The following is a 19,885-nucleotide window of genomic DNA, read 5'->3' on the forward strand; positions in this document are numbered from 1 at the left end:
AAACTAAGTATAGCCTCCTCAAACAACTTGAAAGGACAAAATCACAACAGTAGTTGAACATTTAGCAGGTATTTTGAATATGCAGTTTACTAACCAGTTTCTGTAATTTATTTTCATTTAATAAGTGCTATACAAGTGTCATGTTCTTGATTTTAGAGTAACATTTTTAGGAAAAATTAATGCGAAACTTTCTGACATACCCTGACATTCTTATGTGGGAAGCATCTTCAAATTAAAAAAAATATGTATACAAAATCCTTCTCAATTCCCCTGTGAAACACAAAGGCATGCAGAGCTCTTTAGAGCTACAACAAGCCCAGTCAACTGTTGGGTGCACATCCGAGGCAATTGGGATGCTACCTGTACAACAGAGATTAGAGTTTTGGTGTTATCACCTGCCTGCCAAGTGCAGTGTTTGTGTAAAATCACTGGAAAGAACAGCAGCGGAGAAGACTTTAATTTGCAGTTTGTTCCCTTGATTTAACTAAACAGTGACCTGCTTATTTCTTTTCTGCAAAGATTCTGAGTGCATCTCCATAGCTTCTCTTCATCTGAGCAGCGTCTGTAGCTGTGCCCAGTCTTCCTGCAGCCTTCCATAAATCCCCCGTCTCCATAAGAATGTTGTACCGATCATGGAGCTCTTTGACTCACCACCCTCTGCTCTTGCCAACAGACTCTACATTCCAGTAAACCCATGGTACAGAAAAAAAAATCTCCCTGTGGCTTTTGGAGTTGTATCAAGTTTGAAGGAAAACATCCGTGCAAGAAGACTTTTATAGAACATTGAATTATCAGGGCTCACATTTATTGAAAAAAATAAACATATTTGCATATGTGACGGTATTTAAATTTGAAAGTGCTTACCCTTGCAGATTTGTCACTGGCAACTTTGTGCAAGTGCTCTCAGGTTACTTGGGAATGGACAGCGGTTCCTGTCTTAAAGTCCTTCTGTAGATTCTTATCAAGATTCAAATGTGGACTATTACTTGGCCACTCAGGAACATTTGCTTGTGTTATTTTTAAGCCATTTCCATACAGATTTTCTGAAAAGAGAATTCAGTTCTTTAACATTTATTTGGCCTGTCAAGTTTTCCTCTGGTTTGCTTGTACTGTGCTCCTTACTGTCTTCATTCATTCTCTAACTAGCATCCCTGCTGAGAGAAGCATCTTCATAGCCTGGAGCTACCATCACTGCACTTGACTTTAGGGAAGGTCTTCTGCTGGGTGATGTTGGATCTGTGTCAGTCATAAAACAAATCCATTCATGCTTTATGATGTGCTTTCTTCATACCATAATTTCATAGACTTATTTTGTAAAGCAAGTTGACAAATGCATCATGTCCAGGATGTACTCTGGAGTTATACTACCTGGGATAGGCTTCATGACCCAGGGTGACTGAATGGATGCTGACATGCATATTTTCTTCCCTTTGTTGGTAATGTTACTGTTGGTCTCACAGTGCCATATCTCTTCAGTTTCCTCTTTGCTCATCTGCTCAGTCTGGAGGCCCCCTGCCTGATGTTGGCAGTATCTGGGTGGTATGATGCACCTTGGTTTACAGATGATCAAATCGAATGTGATCTTCTGTTGTTTTTTTTCCCCCACTCTCATCTGTTCTTCTAAGGGACAGACTTTGAAAGATGTTTGGTCTTTTTTATAAATTCATTACTAGACAAAGGAACAGCAGATGTTTTGCTTTGATTTAATAACTTTTGATGTATTACTCCCCCATCTATTGCTATTTAAACAGCATTTACAAGAAGGACCCCCACCCACCCGAAAAAATATTTGTATGTGTATATGTGTGTGATCGACTGGCATTCCATCCCAACACTTTGGGGTAGGTGTTGGCGTCGAGGCTCATTGCTTCCAATTATTTGTTTAACACACAATGATATAGAAACACTTTTAACAGTTAAATATGAAAACTATGTCTTAGCTGCAGAATATGAAAGTAGTGAAATTTCAACTGGGAACTGAACATATTAAAACTGTCCACTCTGTTAACTGTTTATGTAAGTATAATGAAGCATAAAGAGGAAGGAAGAATTCGCTGTCTGTCAGTTATACTATATTTGAAGACTAATTCCATTTCTGCTCTTACATAATTAAATTTAGAATGGGATCATGCTCTTTAAAAGATTATGTGAGCATATGTTGCTTGACTTTGGGCCAACTTGTGAAATAAGGCTCTTTCATGATAATTCTCTATTAGGTTTAGAGTGTATTGAAAATTTGAGTACATCACTGCCAACAGTTAATGAAATTAGCTCAGGAAAGTGTGCTTTGATTTTGGTGTTGCATCTGTATGATTCGTCAAAAGGGAACGTTGTTTCTGCTATTTGTAATTCAATTCCTTGAGTTAGTGGGTTGTGGAAAAAAAATACCCAAGATGGCTCCTGATGATCCATCTGAAAGAATATGAAATTACTACCTGCAGGGGAAGTCTGACTTGTAGCTGTGTTCTGTTGATCTTCTATTAGAAACAACTGTGGTTTTAGGGAAAATTTTGGTTGCTTAGTATTTTAATGTAGTGGCAATGCTGCGAATTTATTAATTTTCTGAATCTGTCGAACTGCAGCAATAATTTCCGATGTCAGAATGCCAGTGTTGTGTTTGATTGATCACAGAGCGAAGACCTTTCCTGCTGGTCCCCTTGCTCTTCCTCACCCCCCACTCCTCTTTCGAAAGGTCCGTTCCATGTGACACTGGCCAGCTGTGCCGCCTCTTTGAGCCTACATACATCTCTCACCGTTTCCTCTCCTCACATATCATTTCTGTCCTTCTAAAATGACCTTGTCATCTCAGGGGCTCAATATATATCGTTCCCAAGCCCTCGGCTGGCATGCCGTTTACCCTAAAGGTTTTGAATGGTTATTTCAGTCATTATTGGCTGCTGGATCCAGCCGCGATCATAAACGCCCCTCCGCTTCCACTGTGCCGGCAGAGGTCAAAAGAGGGGCCTGCTTTATGAGCGCATTGTGCCATGTATCACCGCAGGCTGCACTGTACCGGCGGCAGGATGGATTGAGAGGGCCCGCCTCGCCATTCATTACCCTTGTCAAGCAGGGAGAGGTTTTTTTTTTTATTTATTCTGTGAAAGGCCCATCAACGCCGAATCGTTCAAGTGCAAACAACAGTTGATATGTGAATTCAGATTATGTGAAGTGACTCGACTTCTGAGGGCTATGCAGAAATCGCACCTGTCAAGATGAAATGGAGGCGGCAGCTCAGCGAGACGGAATTTATTGCATATCAAGGAATTGTCCCTTTTTATAATGCCATAAATAAAGAGCTGAAATATGTGCCGTCGTGTTTTTTTTTCTTTTTTTTTTTTTCCTTCACAATTTGCTTTGCCGTTTTAGGCTAAGTAACACTGATTTTTATCCAAACTTATAATAGCACACAGCTGTTACCTCTATCGCAATATTTAGAAAATGCTAATGACATTTAATCCAAAAGTATGATATGCTTCGTTATCTTAAAAGAACCTAATTGGAAGTTAAAAATTGAATCCGTGATGTTTGAGAGGGCAGACACCTTTTTCATGTTATCTATTATTCACTCTGGGCGGAGGGTACATTTTAAAGCCGTTTTATATGATAAGGAAAGCATGGCTGTAAACTCTGATTGGCTCTGCCTCGATTTATTTGGCGGCCAATTATTCTCCTTGTTGTAGCAATGAGAGAGAGTGAATTGTCTAGAGTCTCACTGAAAGACACACAGAGAAAAAGAACTGCCCCCCCCCACCCCCACACCATTGGCTGACAGCTCTGAAAGCCTGCTTTAACGTGAATATCAGCTACTTTATTGCCTTGACTCTGGTGACCTCATCTACCAGGATGAAGTCATTCAGTGAGCTGAGGAAGACAAACCTTCGTTCCAGGGAATTAATCAGGTCCATCGAGTGTTGTGCTTTTCCAGCCTTATCTGCAGGCACTGAGAGGGGGAGTCACTTTAAAGCTGACAGCGGTGCGCAAAGCTAAGGATGAGGTCCTTGGTGTTGGATAACTGCTGCTTGACATCATTTGTACCCCTCTGGTGCTTAACATGAAGAATCAAGGTTAGCGGGGCTTTCCCTTTTTGTTCTGTATCTCCCACATTTTGGTTTGTTCGTCTTTTTTTGTTTTTATATGACTTGTTAGTTTACATGACATTTTTCCTCATATGATCTCTCCAGACGTCTTTTCCTTTGTCCTCTATCCTCTCCATAAGCGTATAGCCAGCATGCAGAGTTTCACCCCGGGCAGATGAAATCCCATAAACATTACCAATTAGGGAGGCAATTAAAATAAGAAAGGCCAGGCCTGAATTGTAGTGCGGTTGGAAACCCTACTCCCTTTCTACTTGTGAGTGTGTGAAAGGTTTCATTGCATGTGAACCAGAGGAGGGGTGGAGAATGAATTGGGCCTGTTGTGTTTTGAAAGTAGTGTGTGAAGACACGGAGCAGCGAAAGTGCTACTTAATGTCAGAGATGCGGGGCCATTACCAGCCAGAGGAGAGCTTTGTTATGCTAATGTATGGCGCTTCATTCAAGGAAAGACAGAGCCCATTTATCCTTTTCATTATAAAGCTTAATTTTATTATTTTATTGCTGTCCTTCTCACTGCTGAAGGAGTGTCCGGGTGATGTTTTCAAGAAGGAGGGAGCGCAGATTAAATGTTTCTACACTCCCAGGGACTGTGAAAGACACCTTTTTCTTTGGAGGTGGATTTTATGAGATTGGTGAATGACCTTGGGAAAAAGTCACATGTGGGCACACAAAACAAGACTGACCAGTGCATAGGTGACAATTCTCAGGAGGCAGAATTCCAGTGCTACGTCTCGTATTTTCTTGAAAGGTGATTACTTTAAAACCTGATCAAATTGTCATGTTAAATCAGTATGGGCAATGATTCTGTGGGTAGCATTCGCTTACTTTTCCATGTATTAGTATAATTTTGTTCCATAGAGCACTTAAAGTTACTCCCTTCAGCTGGCTATGCCTCCGATTGTTTACTTTGACCTGGAGTGTCATTGTAAGAGGAAAATGTGATGTACATGTAGTGAGCACAACCCTGGAAAATCACTGCACCATAACAAGGTTCTCGTTCTAGACCAGTAATTGAGTAATTAATGCTGTTATCTTGGAAAGTTCACATGATGTTTATTTGGCTCTAGCCTTCCTGAGTGTCCTTGGTGCTAGACACTGCAAAAATCCTCTATCACCGCCATTGCCCTTTGTCATAATCCACCGTATGCAAGAGGAGTTTCGGGCCAATATGATAACGTTGTACCTGGCATCTCTTGACGTGCCAGTCGTGAAAGAAGCCCTTATAGCAATTAGGATATCCTTGAACAGGAGTTTGTGATACATTGGCTGCTTCTTGGCATTTGCCTCCCGTTCCTGCCTGCTAACTAGCAGGGTTTGATCTCTGATAATTATCTACCCACCAGCCTCTCAGTCCTGACAGCCAGCTCCCCGGAGAAGACAGGATGCCCCGGCTATCCACTGATTGCATCAAAGTGTCAGAAATTGCAACATCAAAAATAATAACCAGCGCTCCAGAAATTATTCTCTCTTTGGAATATTTCCTCCAAAGTGTTTTCTCTGTCTCACATGTTAAGTAAATAAATGGAATAGAAGGCATGAATAATTAAACGCCAGCCTGCATATGCACACAGTGGTTTGAACATTCAGCACGTAGGCTGTTTTCCCAAAAAACTCCAATATAATTTTCAAATCGCCATCCACGGTCATTTCTGGACGTCGCTCAAGGCTTTGAGAAAGTTTTTCACTCTAGCCCAAGATGTCTAGGTTGCTGTGGGATTCTTTAAGTGAAAGGTAGCCAGGCGAAGATCTGATGGCAATTTGCTAGTGACCTGCTCACGACAAAATGCGGGCGCAGTTAATTTGCAATAAAAAGGCCTTTTAATATTCTGCTTTTTTTTTTTTTTTTTTTTTAGTTTGGGCACTCATTTATTAATAGGCAGATACATGATGATCAAAATAGCAAATTACCATTACTGCTTGTTACTGCTTTCTTCTCCGTACCACGCAGAGTTGAGACAGCGCAGTTTTGTCTGCAACGGGACATTATTAATAACACATTAATTTCTCTTATTGTGTTGACACTCATAACAGGCTGCAATGTATTACAGGAAATTACAAGAGATAATTATGCTAAGGTAATGAATTAGAGGAAGTTACAAAGACGGGAGTTACTTCCCACGGTTTGCCTGGACTGAATTAGGAGAAAAACTACAATGCTGTTGGCAGTTTTGTAACTGTTTCTAAATAGTCATTAAAACTGAAGGTGCTTTATGTCTTGAACTGTTATTTTATGAAGGTGGTTCATTCTATTGAAAGCGAATTCCAAAGCCAAATGTTTCCAGTTTTCTTTTATGTGTATTAAGCTTCTGATCAGTCATTGCAGTGAGTGTTTATTGCTGTGCTGTGAGACAAATGTTTCTTCTTGTGAGAGGAAAATTGTTAGCATTTGAATGGAGTGCAGGCTGGATTAATGGCCCATTTTGATGACTAGTGATATAGGGAAATGACTTGGTATTGCTATCAGGGTGCTTGTGAATAGGCGTCAATAGCAAATGAAGGTGTGTAAATATGTCTTGCAGATTGTGCCTGCTGTCTGTGCCCCCTTCTCTACGCCAAAAGAGCCGAGCATGAAAGAATGAGATGTTTGCTGCAATATGACTGAGTAAAAACTCTCACCAAAATAGCGGTGTTTAGCTGGCCGTAATTCGTCGTTAGCTTTCACAGCCTGTGTCATGTTGTTCATTATTTTAAACAAAAACAATTACAGCCAGACAACACAATACAAAATGTGCTGTGCTCTATCATGAGTTTAATTTTATGTTAAGCTTGTGGATTTCCAGCTAGTGAATCTAGAATCCATTACCCCCTTGCAAATATTGACACCTTCTTGTAGAGTGTTGCATTGTGTAGTTGCTAAAAATCCCAGTTAAATTTTTTCATGTTGCCTGTTTTGAATGTATATCTAGTTAGAAAAAACAAGGAATTTCCATCAATGGACAACGGGAAGGAAAAAAATTCAGGTAACATGAAGACCTTTGAAGTTCGAGCAGTAAATGTATGACTACAGGAAATGGAAGTGGAATGTCTTCAGTTACAATTTAATGATGTTGCTCCTTTACACCCCTCAATGGTTCTGTTAACATTGCGGGTGTTAATCAGTCTTTAATGAAAGCAGTTTGTGGACAGGGAACAAGCATGACCTACATTTAGTTAAGCAAGAAACATGCCTTTGGAAATTTGCTCTCGTAATTGGTTTGCTGTAAAGTAAAAATTTGTGCTGTTCATTTGATTCAATCCAATGCCTTGAATTCATATTAATTGGAATATCCATAAAAAGACATTTAGTCCAATTTTTAAAAGAGTGATCCTTTTAGTAAAATATTTCTACGTGTTTAAGATCAGGACAGTGTGTGATAGCTTTCATTTCGTGCGCATACACACACACACGCACTTCTGTTTGGATTTATAGTCTGTTTTCTGTTTCATATCTTTTCATGGCAACAGCTGAAGTTTAACATTTATATTAGGAAAAAGATGCTTGTTTTCAGTTTATGGACACATATTACCTTTTTGGGAATAGGATCACATTTGTTTGTTGGAGAATTTTTGAGTAACAACCCTGAAAGTTAAGCAAGTATTTGCATGTGAACAAAGAACGCGTGAAGCTTTCCCAGTGAGACAAATAATCTGCTAAAATGAGGCCGGCTGTCATTATTTTGTACCGTGAACCTGATTGTCCAGTATCAAGGGAAATGCATGCAATTCAATACAGCAGAATTAGTGTTCGCCTTCTAAATCTGGCAGTGTGTTTTCTTGTAAAAATGTTATTGAAAGGAAAAGGGCAATCCATACACCTTTTCCTTTTTCCTCTGATATGTATGCTGGGTATTTTTGTCTCTTCCTGGACAAGGCATCACGCCTGTTTCCATTTCAAACAGCCGCTCGCAGCACCACCGAGGGTTTGTTTCTAATAGCCAGACCTACTGCCGTGGGCCAGTATTTAGGGCTGCGGGAAGCCCGGCCCCCCGACAGGGCACTGCTGGAGGGCTGCTGTTCTAGTGCCAGCTCGGTACTCCCCAAAGTGGGGGGGGAGGGGGCAGTGGCTCCCAAATGCAGTACCTTCAACGGAAATCTCATTTCCATTCCTCATGACAAAGCACTGTGTCTCTGCTCCTGCTTCAGCCGGCGAGTTCCTAAAGCATAACGCTGGCTAATTACAAACCTTGAAAGTCACAGCGAGGAACAGCGGATCTAAAGGCGGAATGCAAACAAAGTCATGTTTCCTCATTAAGGCTCTGAGATACGACTATCACTGCAGCACTGTGCCAGTGGGCTTCACCAACACACGCACTTTTAAGTTAAAAGGACTTCAGAGCTGTGTTCTCCTCAGAGAAATATTTTACAAAGTAGGTACAGCTGAGTGTCATGAATTTAATTGGTACATTCTGTTAGACTCACCCTGTGCTGCTTCAGCAATGTAAATACTCATTCCGGAGTGACGCGTGAGTGTTAAAGGCATTTACATTCACGGGTCATTCCCTCGTATGCGGCTCCGCTTCACCCGTGACGTCCATCTTAATTGCGAACGCTCCCCGTTCCTGTTGTCCCTCTGCCAAACGTAGAGTGTTATGTTCTGTTACCTGACACCCACTGATGTTCTCTGTGGCTGTGGTGAAGAAGATGGGCTCTGAGTAGCACAGAGGAGAAACTGAATCCTAGAGGGCGGCGATAGTGAGTGGTGTTGCCAGGCGCTGTCACGGCAAATCAAAGTGGGAGTTTGATGACTCACTGGAGACTCCGGAATGGATTCTCCATGTTAAAAACAGCCTGCCGCCCCTTCAGGCTGTTGCTGGTGCTGTATGTGGGGCATTTTTTTGGGGGGGCAGGGAGTGTCACAAGTGATTCTTCTCGGGATCAAGCAGAGAGGCGAAGCTCCCTGAATTTCTACAGCGTACTGCGTGTTTCCACTTCCAGTCAGCTATCGGCGCATGTTCCTGTGCCACCAACACACTACAAATGTGCATGCAGAGTTTGTGGAAGCTTTTTCCTGTATTACATGTGCAGCCAACTCCTCTTCTGTGCACTGTTATGATTTGATATAGCAGGTGGTCCTTGCAGTCAGTGGGCTACAGGAACATATTCCATGAACAGAGGAACAGGTATATCATATTGGTGATCTATCTGTTATTATCTGTTAGAGTGGCAATACAGTAGCTGTTTTTTTTTGCTGTAAAGTTATGGTGAGAATAATCACAGAAGTTAGGCCATGTGATGCGTCTGTGTTGGGTTTTTATGTTTCGTCAATGTCCAGCAATAGGTGAAAATGACCTTCCGAAAGGAAATCCCAGTGCTGGGGAGGTGCTGACTTTCACAGACACGCTTGGTGACGAGCAGTTATTGTGACACATTCAGACTGTGGCGTAAAGGTGTGATGTGATCCAGTTATTTTTAAAAATAACTGAACACCACTGCCTCCTCAGTGGAATGACCAGGGGGAGGAGGAATTCAGTGCAGCGCTTAATTGTGTAAATGACAGAATTAGAAGTATTCACTGAAAATCTCTTAAGGCTTACAGAGAGACTTTTTACTAATTAATCAGGCTTAGTTTGGATGTTTCTTCAAGCTGAGAAAGTCTTTGGTTTTTTTCTTCCCAGTTTAGCATCCTGTTCTCTCATTTGACATTGAAAATACTGCCAAGTCTAACTTTTTAAAGACCACCGGCTTCCAGCTGGTAAATTCTCCCCATTTGTCATAACCTGCAACAAATTAGCCTGACACATTGTCACAACATTTGGCTGCAGGAATCATTTCAACCATCTATTTTAATCCCAGAGTACCTACAATTCGTACCTAGTATATATTTCATAGCTGAAACTAATGGCAAGCCTGCTTCCCCTGAATAATGGCCCATAAGTTACATTTAAACGATTCGCATTCTGTAGTGTTTTTATATTAACCCTTTTTCAGTGTGGTACAGAATTCCTCAGTCTTCCACAGAATGGTGAAAATATTGTCTTGTACGCTTATCTCCGTAGTCCTTTCATCCAGCGATTCACATGTTTGATTTTACAAAAAAACTGTCTGCTTTCCCGAATCAGGGTACTGGGGCAGCAATGTGGGGATGTTGGGGGGGGGGGGGCAGGCAGCGGGAGTCAGAGTGGAGGGGAAGCGGATTCTTCGTGGCGCCCCCTGGGCGATATCCAATGACTGTTCCCATCTTCGGCCTGGTGGACGTGGGCTCGCTTGCTGGATGTGGGCCGAAGGCGAGCTGCTTTGTCAGTTCTTGGCTGCCGTCAGAGAGGCCCGCTTGTTGCTGGCCCAGTGGGGGACATCCTTTATCTTAGCAACAGGAGGTGATGGAAGTGGAAAGGGGGCTCCGGCTGAAGGGCCATCAGTCGGATGCTTGCGGGGCCAAGACTCAGCCCCTGCTAGAAGAGTCTGCCGCTTGTCTTTGACGGGGCCATTTCCTGGTTCCCGCTCAAAGGGGACGTCTGAGTTGGAATACAGGAGAATCTCTGCGTTGGATCCCATCAAAAATACAGAATGTGTGCCTGACCGCTTGCCATTTAAAATAGATGCTTCTTTGAGGAAGAACTGTGATCTGAAGAGTTTTGGGGTCTCGTCTGTTTTTGGGCTCTCCTGCTGGTAGTGCACAACATAAGTAGTTGCTTTTATCAAGTAAAAGTAGAGGCAGGATGTTGCAACAAGTGCTAATGTTACCGCAGTCAGATTTTCAGAGATGTGCCGCACAGAAGGACGGCTGTCTGGAGACGGTGCACTTTAAGAATGACTATGGCAAACACTGACTCTTAAAGGCAGGGTGGCACATGAGCTGAATCAGATTAACTCTGTTTGACACCATACCTGTAGGTGGATGCCTTTAATGTTTCGGTTGTTACTGTAAATTGTGCTGAAATGAACCAGATTAGGATGCAGCGTCATTGTATCATGTAAATGTGTGGAGTTATGATGTCATTTTTTTTTATGATGTCATGTTTTATAAACTTCAGGTTATATTAAAAGGGGGATATATTGACATTTGTTTTTGAAAATGTACTGATACACCTTTTGTTGTCATTCTCATTCTTTCTTGGTCCCTTTTCTTTTGAAAACAAAACAAAATGGCCTCTCCCAGATTCGGAGACAGGCTGCTCGACTGCCGCCATACATTTGTAACCAATCAGGCAGAAAATGTGTTTATAAGCGTTCTGTTTTTCAGCAGCGCCGGGTGACGTGAGGAGAGACCTAGCCCTGGCTGCGCTCACAGCAAGATTTAGAAGGTGCCGGATCTTTTTTCTGAGAAACGCTTGAGCTGTAGAGATTTTGTCATTCTCCTGGACTCCATCTATGGATGGCTGGGAGCTCTCCTGGCACTTCTGCATTGCGGGGTTACAGTACGGCCTCGGTGATGATGCTCCCACTGGAGCTCAACGGCGCCCTCTCCAAGTTGGCCAGTCAGCTGGGAAGTAAAGCTTGCGTGTTGATTCCTGCTGGCAGATTTAAACACAGTGTAAATCTGGTGCCGATACTTCCATTGTGCTTGGTCACCTTTACGTTATATCTGGTTTCCTTTTATATTTTTATATAACATCAATATCAATTTTGATGGGATCTTAGCTTGTGCACAGAGCAGAAGCTTTGAGTGGCAGCAAGGCGGGTGACATCAAAGGGTTTGCGCAGGACAAGGTTCCCTCTGAAGCGCTGGAATCCAGGCTCCAATTACACTTGAACCATCTCTTAAGTCCAATGTGTTTTTCTCCATCTCAGCACAACATCCCGCAATCTTTTCAGCAGCTTCAATAACCTCCCTTCTGTTCTGGATCTCCTCATCCGTCTTGGTCCATTTCCACTCTGTTCCTGTAATTCACTATGGTCTGGCCTTGCGACGGCCGTGCAAATCGCCGAATTACACGATGGTGAGCTGTCACCACCCAGAGGCAGGGTGCACGGGACGTTACGGCCGCTTTCATCCCTGTCCCTCCCCAGTGGCATGACCCCCACCCCCCCCATTCATTGTGTGTTTGTCTTTAGGAAGGAGTCACCGAGGCCTGCTTCTCAGTCCGATCCATGTAGTCTGGAATCACGCTGACATCAGTCTGCTTACCTTCATGTTACTTCCTTGCCTTTTCATTACTTTAAAACAAAACAACTTGGCATGGGGGTGGGGTGGGGGGAGGGCTTATTTTATCTTATTTTGCTTGGCAGTATATATGCATGAGTAAAATCAAAGGCAACCAGCTAGCTGGCTGGCTAAGAGGTGGGAGGGACTACAGGGTAAATCACTGGAGTGGTTTTTCTGGACCTGAAAAACAGTCTTGCAGCATAATTAAATCTTCTGGGCTTTTGTGTCACGTTTTTTTAAACCCCTTTTCTTTTTCATATAATCCACAGAGATGCAAAACTGAGATTCAAGTTTTCATAAAATACCCCAAAGGTATTTTGTCCACAAAGTAGTCATCCGTTTATCTGTGCACATGCAATGGATTGATTCTTGACAGATAAGCGTGCCTAAGATAGCAGTCACACCTATTTGATGAAGCTGTGTAAAAGTGCTGCTTTTCTGGTCGTAAGCTCCTGCCACTTCCTTAACTATGTGCTGCCTGTGCGCCCCCCCCGATCCTGCTCCTGTTTTTGTGTCCCCCCTGCTTCATTTACATCTGAAGCACAAAGTCAGTGTGATAACCCCCCCAAGCCCCACTTCACCATCCCCCTCCTTTTTTTTGGGTGGGGGTGGCTTCTTTAGGGGTGGGGGGCAGCACAGCATTGCCGTTTCATCTTCCCCCAGTTCCTAGTGCCAAAACCGGTGAAGGTGGGGGCTGCGATGGTGACAGAGCCCTCGTAAACAACACTCAGTGGTGGCCTTCCCAGGCTCTGCCGGCGTCTGGAAGGGACGCACAGGTTGGACGGCACAGCTCATCATCACAGGGACCAATGCATTGTGTCGATTGCGGTTTCTAAGGGGAAACTGGTCTGCTGTGTCGGACTGATCCAAAGACAGCTGACTTTAACGTTAACGTCTTCAGAGCTCTGCTTTAAATTTTACCTGAAGACTAGCGTGTGGTAGTCTGCCTCGATCCTGCCCATTTGTGACTGTTATAGTCATCGTGAAGTGTTTACCCCGAGACATTGTAGGTCTTTGGGTCTGTTTACCCACTGAGAGGTTCAGAGCAAAGCCCCCTCTGTCTTGGTGGCAGCGTGATCACGGGTCGATTAATTATTCCTCTCTCCGAGGCCTGACCCCCCTCCCTCTTTAATTGCCAGTGTTTACCCTGAGTGTCAGCATGCCAGAGCACTGCCCCTTCTGTGTATTGTAGAGTTTTAATTAACGTGGAGATGACACCTCTCTCCGTAGCAATCTCTCACCTGTAAGCACGTGGGAACTCTGACACCAGCCCTGCGTGCAGCTGATTAAAGCAGGTCCTCATTTACAGGAACCTGCTGCCAACAAAATGCCACTAATGGTATTATCCCCATGCCTGAGGGGGGAGGGACTTAAATACAGTCTAACAGAGGCTAGGATGAGTAGGGGTGGGGAGGGAGGGGGGGCTGCACTTTAATCCCTGATACTAGGAGCTAATCTCCTGCTGATTTTATCTGGAAGATCTCCCGTTTGAAAGCGGCACTCACAGGACCAGGAGAGGTGTCTGAAGGCAGTTCTGGACAGAGGCCTTTGGTGGAGCTGCCGTAGCCCATTGTTTGTCCTGAGTGGATTCTGTGTGCCCCGAAGGTCTTTGAAGACTCACTGATCTTCTCATGTGTCTCATGGTTCACCACGGCTGCTCCTTTCCCACTCTCAGTGACACCCCTGTCACTCCTATTTACCTTGTGAGCTGCGCTGTCACCCAATGACAGGATGCGCCCATACTGATGTGTTGCGAGCTGGTATGTTCCTCAAAAGCTTCTGAGGACTCTGTTCTCTTCCGCTGCAAGACCGTAGGTGTAGTCAAGAATCAAAACTTATTCATTCTGTTCAGGTCCTTGGCACTACTGAATCCTTTGCAAAGTGTCGCCTGCCTTGCAAATAGTTGTAGAGTTTTAGAGATCACCTATTGCACACGGCATATGCATGGTGAAGGATTTCCATTTATAAATGTCTGTTGGGGGGGTCCTCACTGACACCAGTGTCCATTAAATGCTGATTGTCCCACTTAGGCTCTGTGTTGACCCTCGCTGCATATTTGACGTGCTGCGTACTTTAATGGCAGGGTAGGAGTTCAGCGTTAAAGCTTGACCACTGTACTTTAGTGGAACGCTGCACATTTGTAAGCGACAACTTCCGGAAAACATTGTAGAGGTTTTATTGATTGGTGTAGTCAGCGATTAGCTCAGCTCTGGCAGTTCTCTTTAGGAATGAGCACCTGGTGGGGCCGCGTTAAGAGATATTAATTGGAAGGTCAATTAGGTAACTTTTGTTTCTTGTAAAGTCACAGTCCTTCTTTAAGCCGAGCTGTAAAGTTTTACTGGGCCCATACTGCTGACCCCAAATTGGGAATTTCAGCTGGAATCAGCCTGGCTCACTATTACCGCTCCTGTCTGTTAATTTTATTTTTTTCTAATAAAACACATAAGGGGTTGCATGTGTGTACGGCTCCGCTTCAGCTGTACAACAGGTGCTCCCAAAAACTGCGGGCCTAATTGGCGGGGGCTCAGAGCAGGGTGCACTGTACCTCTGTGATGGATTCAAGACCAGTAACCTGTGCACAGGATACCTGAGACTCTTGGTGGGTATTTTTTCTGGTTATTACAGCAGCATTTTGTGCTGTAGGAAGGGCCCCAACAATGCCTTTAGCTCAAGGGCCCCCACAGCTCTAGATTGGATGGATGGATGGATGATAGGTCATGGTGAAATTAAGGCGCTGCCAGGGCAGTCTGCTCAGCCTGTGTTCAGAGCAAAGGCCCCAGTGTGGTTCCTTCATCACTGCTCTAGGGAGCCACATCGGCAGACCACCTTGTAGGATCAGAGCGGCAAGTGTTATCAAGCCTGGCTGCCTTGTTTAAACGTTAAAACAATATGAGTGATGTAAAGGAAGCTCGGCGGAATGGCGGTGTTTACACCCGCTGCTGTCCGCGCATACATGCCCACGTCCAACATAAACATCCAGTTGTGCGCTTAAACCTGGCAGCTATTAATAAAACCTTTTATCTTTACCCGCGGACCTGAGTGTGCTGAGCTTTCCCGGCACATTTCTCCGGGCGTGCTGAGGGCTGTCTGCTCCACAGCCCTCCACACGAGGTCCTCCAGGGCTCCCTGAGAATGAGGTGCTGTCGCCACGGCGATTAGCAGGAAAATGATGACAGCTATTGTTGGCATTATTTTCCAATTAGGGCTAATAAAGTATATCTAGGAAGCTGAGACATGCCTGTAGTGTTCCTATGAAGTGATCTGCACTGACTCCATTATTTTATTTCATTTATGTACATAATTTATTATGCTGGGTTGGCACCTCATCCTGGGGTTTTCCTGCCTTGTGCCTGTAGCCTCCAAGATAGGCTCCAGACCCTCCGCAATCCTGAAGAGGATAAGTGTTTACAGAAAATGGATGGATGGATGGATTGATTGTCTTGAATGTCCTTGCTTGCTTTGCCCGACACCCCAGGGTAAAATCCTCATATGTTTATAAAAAAAATAAATAAATGGAGATAAACAGATCTGATTCTGATCTTGCTAAATTTTGCTTGGAATCTTCTCTCTCTATGCCTGGTCAGAGAAACAGAAGCCCAGATCAAATGATTTTCAGAAGTCAAAGTGTACAAATTAATGAATAGCTACTTCGCAGGTGTTCCCCACCCACCTTAACATTTTTGCAAAAGACCCTTTCTTAGAATTTAAGCACATATAATTTGGAAGGAAGCGACTAAATTCGACCAGTCTGAGCAGCACCTAATTTGTCTTTTCTGCCTCATCTAAAAAAATTCTCAGCTGCCATTATTCCCAGAAGGTGCAGTCGTCTGATTGGTTTAACGGCCAGAGGTTAGCACTGCGACAGGAACCCTGTGACTGACAGAACAGAGAAGCGTCTGTTAAATTACCACCAGCAAATTACAGCACTTTCGCTCTGAACCGTCTTAGATTGAAGCTGAGCCTTCAAGACCAATAAACTTCCTACTCATAAATTCCAGGTTCCAGAATTTTGCCTTAATGACTCTCAAAAAAATGGGTGCATTTGCGTCTTTGTTATCCTGGCATTTTCAAACTGTTTATATATCATTAATATAAATTTTCAGAGGTGAAGGTCTGTTAATTTACGATGCCTGTTGACATTAAGGGTAAGGTCACTGAAAAGGGCTTAAACTTTTTGCTGGACTTCCACTCCACATTGGACAGTATTTTATTACTTAATTGCCATGGTGGTCTCTCTCTCTCTCCCGCTCTCTCTCTGTCTCGCTCTCTTGCTCATTCTTTCTCTGTCTCTCTCTCTCTCACTCTCTCGCTTGCTCCTTCTCTGTCTGTCTGTCTCTCTCCTGCCACCCCTCTCCCTCTAACTCATTCAGTAGCCATCTCTGACCGTATGTAAGCCCTTCAGTGGAAGAGCCCCCGTCATGTCCTTGTAAATACGGAGTGGACTATCGACTGGCCTGCAATCCACACGGGCAAAATCAATATATCTTCCCACAGCAGTAGCATGGTTGAAAAGTTAATACACTCAACTGCTATATCATAGCTTTGAATTAGGATATACTCCCACAAGAAGTAATTGTTTCCCTAGCAAACAATAAATGAGTTATGGGCCAGGTTGAGACTTAAACTCGATCCTTTTGCTGACACAGGAAACGACCAATTCAGTTGGTGTTACCATGCGCCGCCTTTGTGAATGTTCTGTGAACACCCAAGCAGAAGATATGTGCATTGTTTCTCAGATTCAATTATCCATTTTCAGTATTTTGGGTGTATTTTGGATGAATGTGTTTTTGCAATTTTAAATTGGTCCCTGCAGAGAGATCAATGTTCTGAATACATGCTGTTAGTGTCAGGGTTTTTTTTGTTTTCTTTTTCAACCCAAATTCGCACCTTTAGTGGTCACTAGTTCCTGACCACTGGTCCCCAGGCGTTTCCCGGCTCCGTCAGGGTGCGGATCAGCGCCACACTTTACTCAAATGGTGCCACTACGGCAGCCCATGTTCCCCCATGATTGGTTGTGATACTGAGCGGGGGGAGGGACTGGATTCACCAGTACACTGCTCTCCCGGCTCCGAGCCACTGCTGTTGCCACGCGTGACCGAGGGTGACCTTGGGGTATGACCAGGGAAATGTGGCCCGCAGTGCTTTTAAGCTGCCAACTCCTCAAAGTTGCAGCTCCCGTTATCACAGTTAATGGCTGCCAGGTCCTGGCGGGCCCTCCTCTGGGGATGGGCCCCATCGGGCAGGCCACAGACAAGGCGAGGCCATGTCTCCCGCCTAGGTGTGGTGGACGTGGAGCAAGGAGTGAGACACAGAGCACAAATAAGTGCTCAGGACTTGCTGGATCTTCAAGAGATGAACCAGATCTGTCCAGTTTGTCAATTCTTCAGTGACTGGAGCTACCAGTTGCTGATAAGTGAAATGTCTGCATCCTGATAAAGCTTGAAGTTGTTGGCTGTTGTCTCCAGCAATAAGACCTGCATGTCATACATGATGTATTAAGTCAAATATGATCTACCAGTAAAATAAAATGCACAGATTACGCAAACATCTTTGCGGTTGGGTTTAGGACCAAAACTATGAGGTATTGACTCGTACGTAACTGTATTTCTTGGCCAGATTGTAACCTGTCTTAGTTCTAAAAGAATGTGTGGCCCATTTGCTGTATTGCACTATGAGTTTGTGCTGCTGGAGACATGGTCAAATTGTGTATATTGTTTTATTTACTGCCCTTGTTATTTTTCCACAAAATGGCCAGTAATGTTTGATGCCTGTGTTTATTCTTGGTTTGTTAAAAAACAGAATACTTCACTCTGACTATTTCCACCTTATTTCCCTCTTAATGGAAGGTATCCCAGGTGAAGTGACCCCAGTAGATTAGTATAAAACCTTTAACTATCTTGCTAACACTGAAGATTTAACATGGGAAGTGCTGAATTTCTTCCACAAAGACCACAAGCTGCACTTGCTCATTTTTGGACCCAGGAAACATCCAAGCATTTCTGTGCTATAAGTAAGGACCTCCATGAGTCACCCTCAGCCAATCCCCAAGAGCTCATGATTCGTAAAGCTTCCGGTGATACAGGAGGTGTTTAAAATTGTTTTTTTTTTTCTCAGTGATAAAGTAGGATATTTTGTAAGCACTGTAAAGGATTTCTAAAAGTGCTGCCCATGGGATTAGCACCGGATCTGGTTGCGGGGGGAAGCTGTGAACTCTCTTTTCCTCTCTGTGAAAGGCAGGGCCTGGTCATCACTCAGACCATTTGTCTTCACCACGCAACCTGTGTTTGTTGACCAAGGAACAGAATGTCACTGTTAATTTCACAGCTCTCCTGATGGGGTCCAGGGGTGAGATTTTTCTCTCTCTGTGGGCATTTCCTGTCCTGTTGCAGTATCAGAGGCATGTGGCCCATCAGCTGCGATCAGTTACACATTTGGAACGAAAGCACAAAAATACTCTGTGAAATACAGCCTGAAGAAGTTTGATGGCTGTTTCAATAAAAGCTTTTAGCACTGCCGCAGTCATTTCTTTGACGATTCCATTTAGCAGTGGGCGGCACAATGAATCTGAAAATGCCGTCAAAAGTGAGCATATTGCATTTTTTGCTCCGTTGCCAAGCTGCAGGGCCGTTTTCCCATCACCGTTATGGCAGTCCATGACGAACTCTGGCAAACCGTGAAGAGTTCGTTCATGTGGCCCCAGGAACGCCTTCGTTTGTCGTGTCACTTCCTCTGCCTGCCTCAGCGCTGTCGGCATGCCATGTGCTATTAATAAAGTTTCTTCTTAGGGACAAGATCAGAGAAGAGATCTTAAGGGTGACTAAACTGAATTCTTGGCCATCATATCAGAAGGACCCTTTCTTTTGAATGGGAATGGTTTAGTTGCTCCTGAGAATTCTGCAGCATGGTCATGAAAAAAATAAAATTACGATATTGACGGCTACCTATTTTGAAGCAAATTGTCCTATTTATAGAGAAGCTGACCACATTGCCAGCATGCTGACGCTGTATTATAACAGAACTTATTGCATATTACATGCTATGTAAAGGTGTTGCAAGCTGGGGGGTGGGGGCACCTTTTGTTCTCTTCTTGAGATGCCTGTGCTTCCGTATAGACACACTGGTCAGGGCTATTGCAGGGTGAGGTGCACAGCCTCTGCAGTAGCATGGTGACCGTCACACATAGATCCAGTCGAAACAATTTTCATTCTGTTGCAACTGAATTCCCTTAAATATGGAACACACTCACACATGCACTAATTCAGACCTCTTCTCATATCTGTCTGGTTATTTCTGTGGGCAAAACCCTAAGTAGCCAAACAAAATACAGGATTTTGGTGTTTTTAGTTTTTTGATTGCAGTCAAAGACTTTTCTAAAATTGAATTTTTCTAAAATTGAAATTGAGTTTTTAATCACATTGTGGAGACATTTGGTCCCCACAATGTAATGCATATCTGACCCACACACACGCATACCCAGACACAGACACTATGTGTCCCGACCTGGGCCTCATCCAGAGCTTCAAATGTAGTCAATATGCAAGGAGGTTAAGAAAATAACCGAGCAAACAGCCCTGTGCCGAATGAGATATCATGTGATGGCCAGAAAGCAAATCAGTTTGCATTTTCATGGAAATCGAGTTTTTAAACTCCTTCCATAAGACCATGACTGCTTAGTAAGCTGTAGAGTGGGTGGGACGTGCTTTGATTTCTCCTGAAATGCTCTCAGTTG

The sequence above is a fragment of the Paramormyrops kingsleyae genome, chromosome 13 (assembly GCF_048594095.1).
Source record: "Paramormyrops kingsleyae isolate MSU_618 chromosome 13, PKINGS_0.4, whole genome shotgun sequence".
Taxonomy (NCBI): domain Eukaryota; kingdom Metazoa; phylum Chordata; class Actinopteri; order Osteoglossiformes; family Mormyridae; genus Paramormyrops; species Paramormyrops kingsleyae.